We start from the raw sequence: 6,000 nt of genomic DNA on the forward strand, positions 1-6,000 counted from the left end.
TGTTTGATACGCACTTTGGCTTTTTGTTGATGCCAAAGGGGGAGAGAAATGGGATTAAATCAAGAATTCACATGAGTAATTAACTTATTTTTAAGATAAGCATAAATTCAAAAACAAAGGGGGAGAATTTATGAGAGTAATCGACTAGGAAAAAGTGTGTGTGTATTTCTTGATTTCAGAAGTTGTCATCATCAAAAAGGGGGAGATTGTAGAAGCAAGGCTTTATGGTGAATGTGATTCAAAGGTGTTTTGATGATAACAATGATGACAACAAAAGATTATGACAAAGGTGATGAACAAAAAGCTCAAAGATCAAAGAACAACTCAAGTGAATCAAGAACAAGTCAAGAGTTCAAGAATCAAGAAGAATTCAAGACTCAAGAAGAAAGCCTAGAATCAAGAATCAAGATTCAAGATTCAAGATCTCAAGAATCAAGATCAAGATTCAAGACTCAAGATTCAAGAATGAAGAAAAGACTCAATCAAGATAAGTATTAAAAAGTTTTTTCAAAACTTTGAATAGCACATGAGTTTTTGACAAAACATTAACCAAAGAGTTTTTACTCTCTGGTAATCGATTACCGTATTGTTGTAATCGATTACCAGTAGCAAAATGAGTTTGAAAAAGTTTTCAAACTGAATTTACAACGTTCCAATTATTTTAAAAAAAAGCTGTAATCGATTACAATGTTTTGGTAATCGATTACCAGTGCCCTTGAACGTTGAAATTCAAATTCAAATGTGAAGAGTCACATCCTTTCACATATAAGCTTTGTGTAATCGATTACACTGATTTGGTAATCGATTACCAGTGTTTGTTTCTGAATAAATCAAAAGATGTAACTCTTCAAAAAGGTTTTGCTTTTTCAAATTGGTTTTAAGTTTTTCTAAAAGTTATAACTCTTCTAAATGGTCTTCTTGGCCAGACATGAAGAGTCTATAAAAGCAAGGCTTTGATTTGCTTTTCAAGATACTCTTTACATTCATTCAATCAATCCTTTACAAGCCTTGAATCTCATTGAACTTCTTCTTCTTCTTTGTACCAAAAGTTTTCTGGTTTTCCAAACCTTGAAAACTTGTGCTATTCATCTTTTCATTCTCCTCTCCCTTTGCCAAAAAGAATTCACCAAGGACTAACCGCCTGAATTCTTCTTGTGTTTCTCTTCTCCCTTTTCCAAAACAACAAAGGACTAACCGCCTGAATTCTTTTGTGTCTCCCTTCTTCCTTGTCAAAGAATTCAAAATTACACAGTCTGAGAATTCTTTTGATTCTTCCCATTCCCTAATACAAAAGTGTTCAAAGGACTAACCGCCTGAGAATTCTTTTCTATCCCCATTCACAAAGTATCAAAGGTTTAACCGCCTGAGATCTTTGTCTTAACACATTGGAGGGTACATCCTTTGTGGTACAAGTAGAGGGTACATCTACTTGGGGTTGACTGAGAACAAGAGAGGGTACATCTCTTGTGGATCAGTTCTAGTGGAGGGTACATCCACTAGGTTCAAAGAGAACAAGGGAGGGTACATCCCTTGTGGATCTTTGCTTGTAAAAGGTTTTTTACAAGGTTGAAAGAAATCTCAAGGACCGCAGGTCGCTTGGGGACTGAATGTAGGCAGGGGTTGTTGCCGAACCAGTATAAAAACTCTTGTGTGTTTGTTTCCTTCTTCCCTACTCTTTTACTTTCCGCTGTGCATTTTAATTTACGCTTTTACTTTCTGTTAAGTTTCTCTTCTACTCCTCATTCTCTTAACAATTTAGTAAAAGCCTTAAAAGAGTAAGGCTTCTTGTAGAAAGTCTAACAACTTCAAGATAAATGGCCTCTTTAGATTCTTTGTCTTTCAAAAGTATTTTCAGGAACAGGTCACTCAAAGATGATGATGAAGACCAAGTCAACATGTGTCTCATGAAAAAATCTGATGAGAATTACAAAGAAGATTGTATAAGGAAGAAATGGTACATAGACAGTGGATGTTCCAAGCACATGACCGGTGATGTATCCAAATTCACAACTATTTCCCCCAAGAAAAGTGGACATGTTACATACGGTGACAACAACAAGGGCAAAATTATTGGAGTCGGTAAAATAGGTAGGAGTTCTTCTACTCCTATAGAAAATGTGATGCTTGTAGAAGGTTTGAAGCATAGCTAACGAAAGGTGCGGGTGACCATAAGGTAACCCTGCATGTCACCTGACTTCACGGGTCAGGACGACAAAAGGTGCAGGAGACAATGTTAGCCTCTGCATGCTATCAGACGTTGAGTCTTACAGATAGCAAAAGAATGTTTATACAGATAACTACTTGGGTATTTCTGTCTGCCCCCAAACTTCATGGGTTAGTGCTTGACAGAGGAAGTCTGCGTGGAAGATGACGTAATTCTCCACGTGTCAACGAGCTTGTCTTCCGCGATTGACAAATGGTGTAGAATACGACGTTAGTCTCTGCATGCTATCAGGCGTTGAGTCATACAGATAGCAAAAGAATGTTTATACAGATAACCACTAGGGTATTTCCGCCTGCCCCCTAACTTCATGGGTTAGTGCTTGACAGAGCTAGTCTGTGCGGAAGATGACGTAAATATCCGCGTATCAACGGGATTGTTGGCCGCGATTGACAAGTGGTGCAGAAAACGACGTTAGTCTCTGCATGCTATCAGGCGTTGAGTCTTCCAGATAGAAAAATAATATTTATACGAATAACCACTTGGGTATTTCCGCCTGCCCCCAAACTTAATGGGTTAATGCTTGAGAGAGGTAGTCTGCGCGGAAGATGACGTAAATCTCTGCGTGTCAATGGGCTTGTCGGCCGCGATTGACAAACGGTGCAGAAGACGACATTAGTCTCTGCATGCTATCAGGCGTTGACTCTTACAGATAGCAAAAGAATGTTTATACGGATAACCACATGGATATTTCTGTCTGCCCCCTAACTTCACGGGTTAATGCTTGACAGAGGTAGTATGCGCGGAAGATGACGTAAATCTCCACGTGTCAACGAGCTTGTCGGCCGCGATTGATAAACGGTGCAGAATACGACATTAGTCTATGCATGCTATCAGGCGTTGAGTCTTACAGATTGCAAAATAATGTTTATACGGATAACCACTTGGGGTATTTCTGCCTGCCCCCTAACTTCACGGGTTAGTCCTTGACAGAGGTAGTCTACGCGGAAGATGACGTAAATCTCCACGTGTCAACGAGCTTGTTGGTCGTGATTGAGAAACGGTGCAGAAGACGACGTTAGTCTCTGCATGCTATCAGGCGTTGAGTCATACAGATAGCAAAAGAATGTTTATACGGATAACCACTTGGGTATTTCCGCCTGCCCCCTAACTTCATGGGTTAGTGCTTGACAGAGGTAGTCTGGGCGAAAGATGACATAAATCTCCGCGTGTCAACGGGCTTGTCAGCCGCGATTGACAAAGGGTGCAGAAGACGACGTTAGTCTCTGCATGCTATCAGGCGTTGAGTCTTACAGATAGAAAAAAAATGTTTATACGGATAACCACTTGGGTAATTCTGCCTGCCCCCAAACTGCATGGGTTAGTGCTTGATAGAGGTAGTCTACACGGAAGATGACGTAAATCTCTACGTGTCAATGGGCTTGTCGGCCGGGATTGACAAAGGGTGCAGGAGACGACGTTGGTCTCTGCATGCTATCACGCGTTGAGTCTTACAAATAGCAAAAGAATGTTTATACGGATAACCACTTGGGTACTTCTGCCTGCCCCCAAACTTCATGGGTTACTTCTTGACAGAGGTAGTCTACGCGGAAGATGACGTAAATCTCCATGTGTCAACGAGCTTGTTGGCCGCGATTGAGTAACGGTGCAGAAGACGACGTTAGTCTCTGCAGGCTATCAGGCATTGAGTCTTACAGATAGCAAAAGAATGTTTATACGGATAACCACATGGATATTTCCGTCTACCCCCTAACTTCTCGGGTTAATGCTTGGCAGAGGTAGTATGCGCGGAACATGACGTAAATCTCCATGTGTCAACGAGCTTGTCGGCCGCGATTGACAAACGGTGCAGAATACGACATTAGTCTCTGCAAGCTATCCGGCGTTGAGTCTTACAGATTGCAAAATAATGTTTATACGGATAACCACTTGGGGTATTTCTGCCTGCCCCCTAACTTCACGAGTTAGTGCTTGACAGAGGTAGTCTACGCGGAAGATGACGTAAATCTCCATGTGTCAACGAGCTTGTTGGCCGCGATTGAGAAACGGTGCAGAAGACGACGTTAGTCTCTGCATGCTATCAGGCGTTGAGTCATACAGATAGCAGAAGAATGTTTATACAGATAACCACTTGGGTATTTCTGCCTGCCCCCTAACTTCATGGGTTATTGCTTGACAGAGGTAGTCTGGGCGGAAGATGACATAAATCTCCGCGTGTCAACGGGCTTGTCAGCCGCGATTGACAAAGGGTGCAGAAGAAGATGTTAGTCTCTGCATGCTATCAGGCGTTGAGTCTTACAGATAGAAAAAAAATGTTTATACGGATAACCACTTGGGTAATTCTGCCTGCCCCCAAACTTCATGGGTTAGTGCTTGATAGAGGTAGTCTACGCGGAAGATGACGTAAATCTCTACGTGTCAATGGGCTTGTCGGTCGCGATTGACAAAGGGTGCAGAAGACGACGTTGGTCGATGCATGCTATCACGCGTTGAGTCTTACAAATAGCAAAAGAATGTTTATACGGATAACCACTTGGGTATTTCTGCCTGCCCCCAAACTTGATGGGTTAGTGCTTGACAGAGGTAGTCTGCGCGGAAGATGACGTAAATCTCAGCGTGTCAATGGGCTTGTGATTGACAAAGGGTGCAGAAGACGACGTTAGTCTCTGCATGCTATCAGGCGTTGAGTCTTACAGATTGCAAAAGAATGTTTATACGGATAACCACTTGGGTATTTCCGCCTGCCCCCTAACTTCACGGGTTAGTGCTTGATCGAGGTAGTCGGCGCTGAAGATGATGTAAATCTCCACGTGTCAACGAGCTTATCGGCCGCGATTGACAAACGGTGCAGAAGACGACGTTAGTCTCTCATGCTATCAGGCGTTGAGTCTTACAGATAGCAAAAGAATGTTTATACGGATAACCACTTGGGTATTTCCGCCTACCCTGTAACTTCACGGGTTAGTGCTTGACAGAGGTAGTCTGGTGCGGAGAAATTACTTGTGTATCTCCGCTTGTCACCTGACTTCAGGGTCAGTATGACAGAGATTTTGGGGCGGCCGACAAAAGCGAAGCTCTTGCTCCTATGTATCCTCAATTTGTGATGAGGAACTTAGGCCTACGTTGTTCTTGATAACTGTGAGACTAAAATAGTCCCGGTGTTTTTTCACTAAAATGCGAACATGCTTTGTCATACCCTAATTTTGTCCGGGGACCTTTGCTTGATGACATGCGACCTTTGTTTGGTCCTTGTAAGATGCTTGGCACCCATCATTAGGCAATTTGTGAAATTTCGGGACATGCCGGAAAACAAAAGAAAATATTGATGCACAATCCGTAAGGTTCCGTGACACCCCGGAAATCAAATGGAAGCATCGTTGCATAATTAGTGAGGTTCCGTAACATTCCGTAAGTCAAAAAGGGGATGATTATGTAATCCGCAAGGTTCCGTAACATTACGGAAAGAAAACAAGTATCGTTATGAAATTCGTAAGTTTCCGTAACTTTACGAAAAAAGAATCACCAAAAAAAAGCAGAGGGGGGTGTACTTAGTAAAAATAAGGGTGCAAATAGCCACCAGGCCCACTTGGGCCCTCCAGAAGATTCCTCCAGAAGGTTGTTGCTTCTGGAGGAAGCAACCTTGCTCGCCTGGGCGAGCTGGGCGGCAAGCATCTCCCCTATTTTGCTATAAATAGGGGAGGAAGTTAAGAAGAAAAGAGGTCAGCCCCTGAGGCACTTCTCTCTCTTTCGAATTTGCTTGGAAAAATTGTTTCCGTGAAGAAAATCTAAGCCGAGGCGCTTCCGAAACGTTTCCGTAA

The sequence above is a fragment of the Glycine soja genome, chromosome 4 (genome assembly GCF_004193775.1).
Source record: "Glycine soja cultivar W05 chromosome 4, ASM419377v2, whole genome shotgun sequence".
In the NCBI taxonomy this organism is placed as follows: domain Eukaryota; kingdom Viridiplantae; phylum Streptophyta; class Magnoliopsida; order Fabales; family Fabaceae; genus Glycine; species Glycine soja.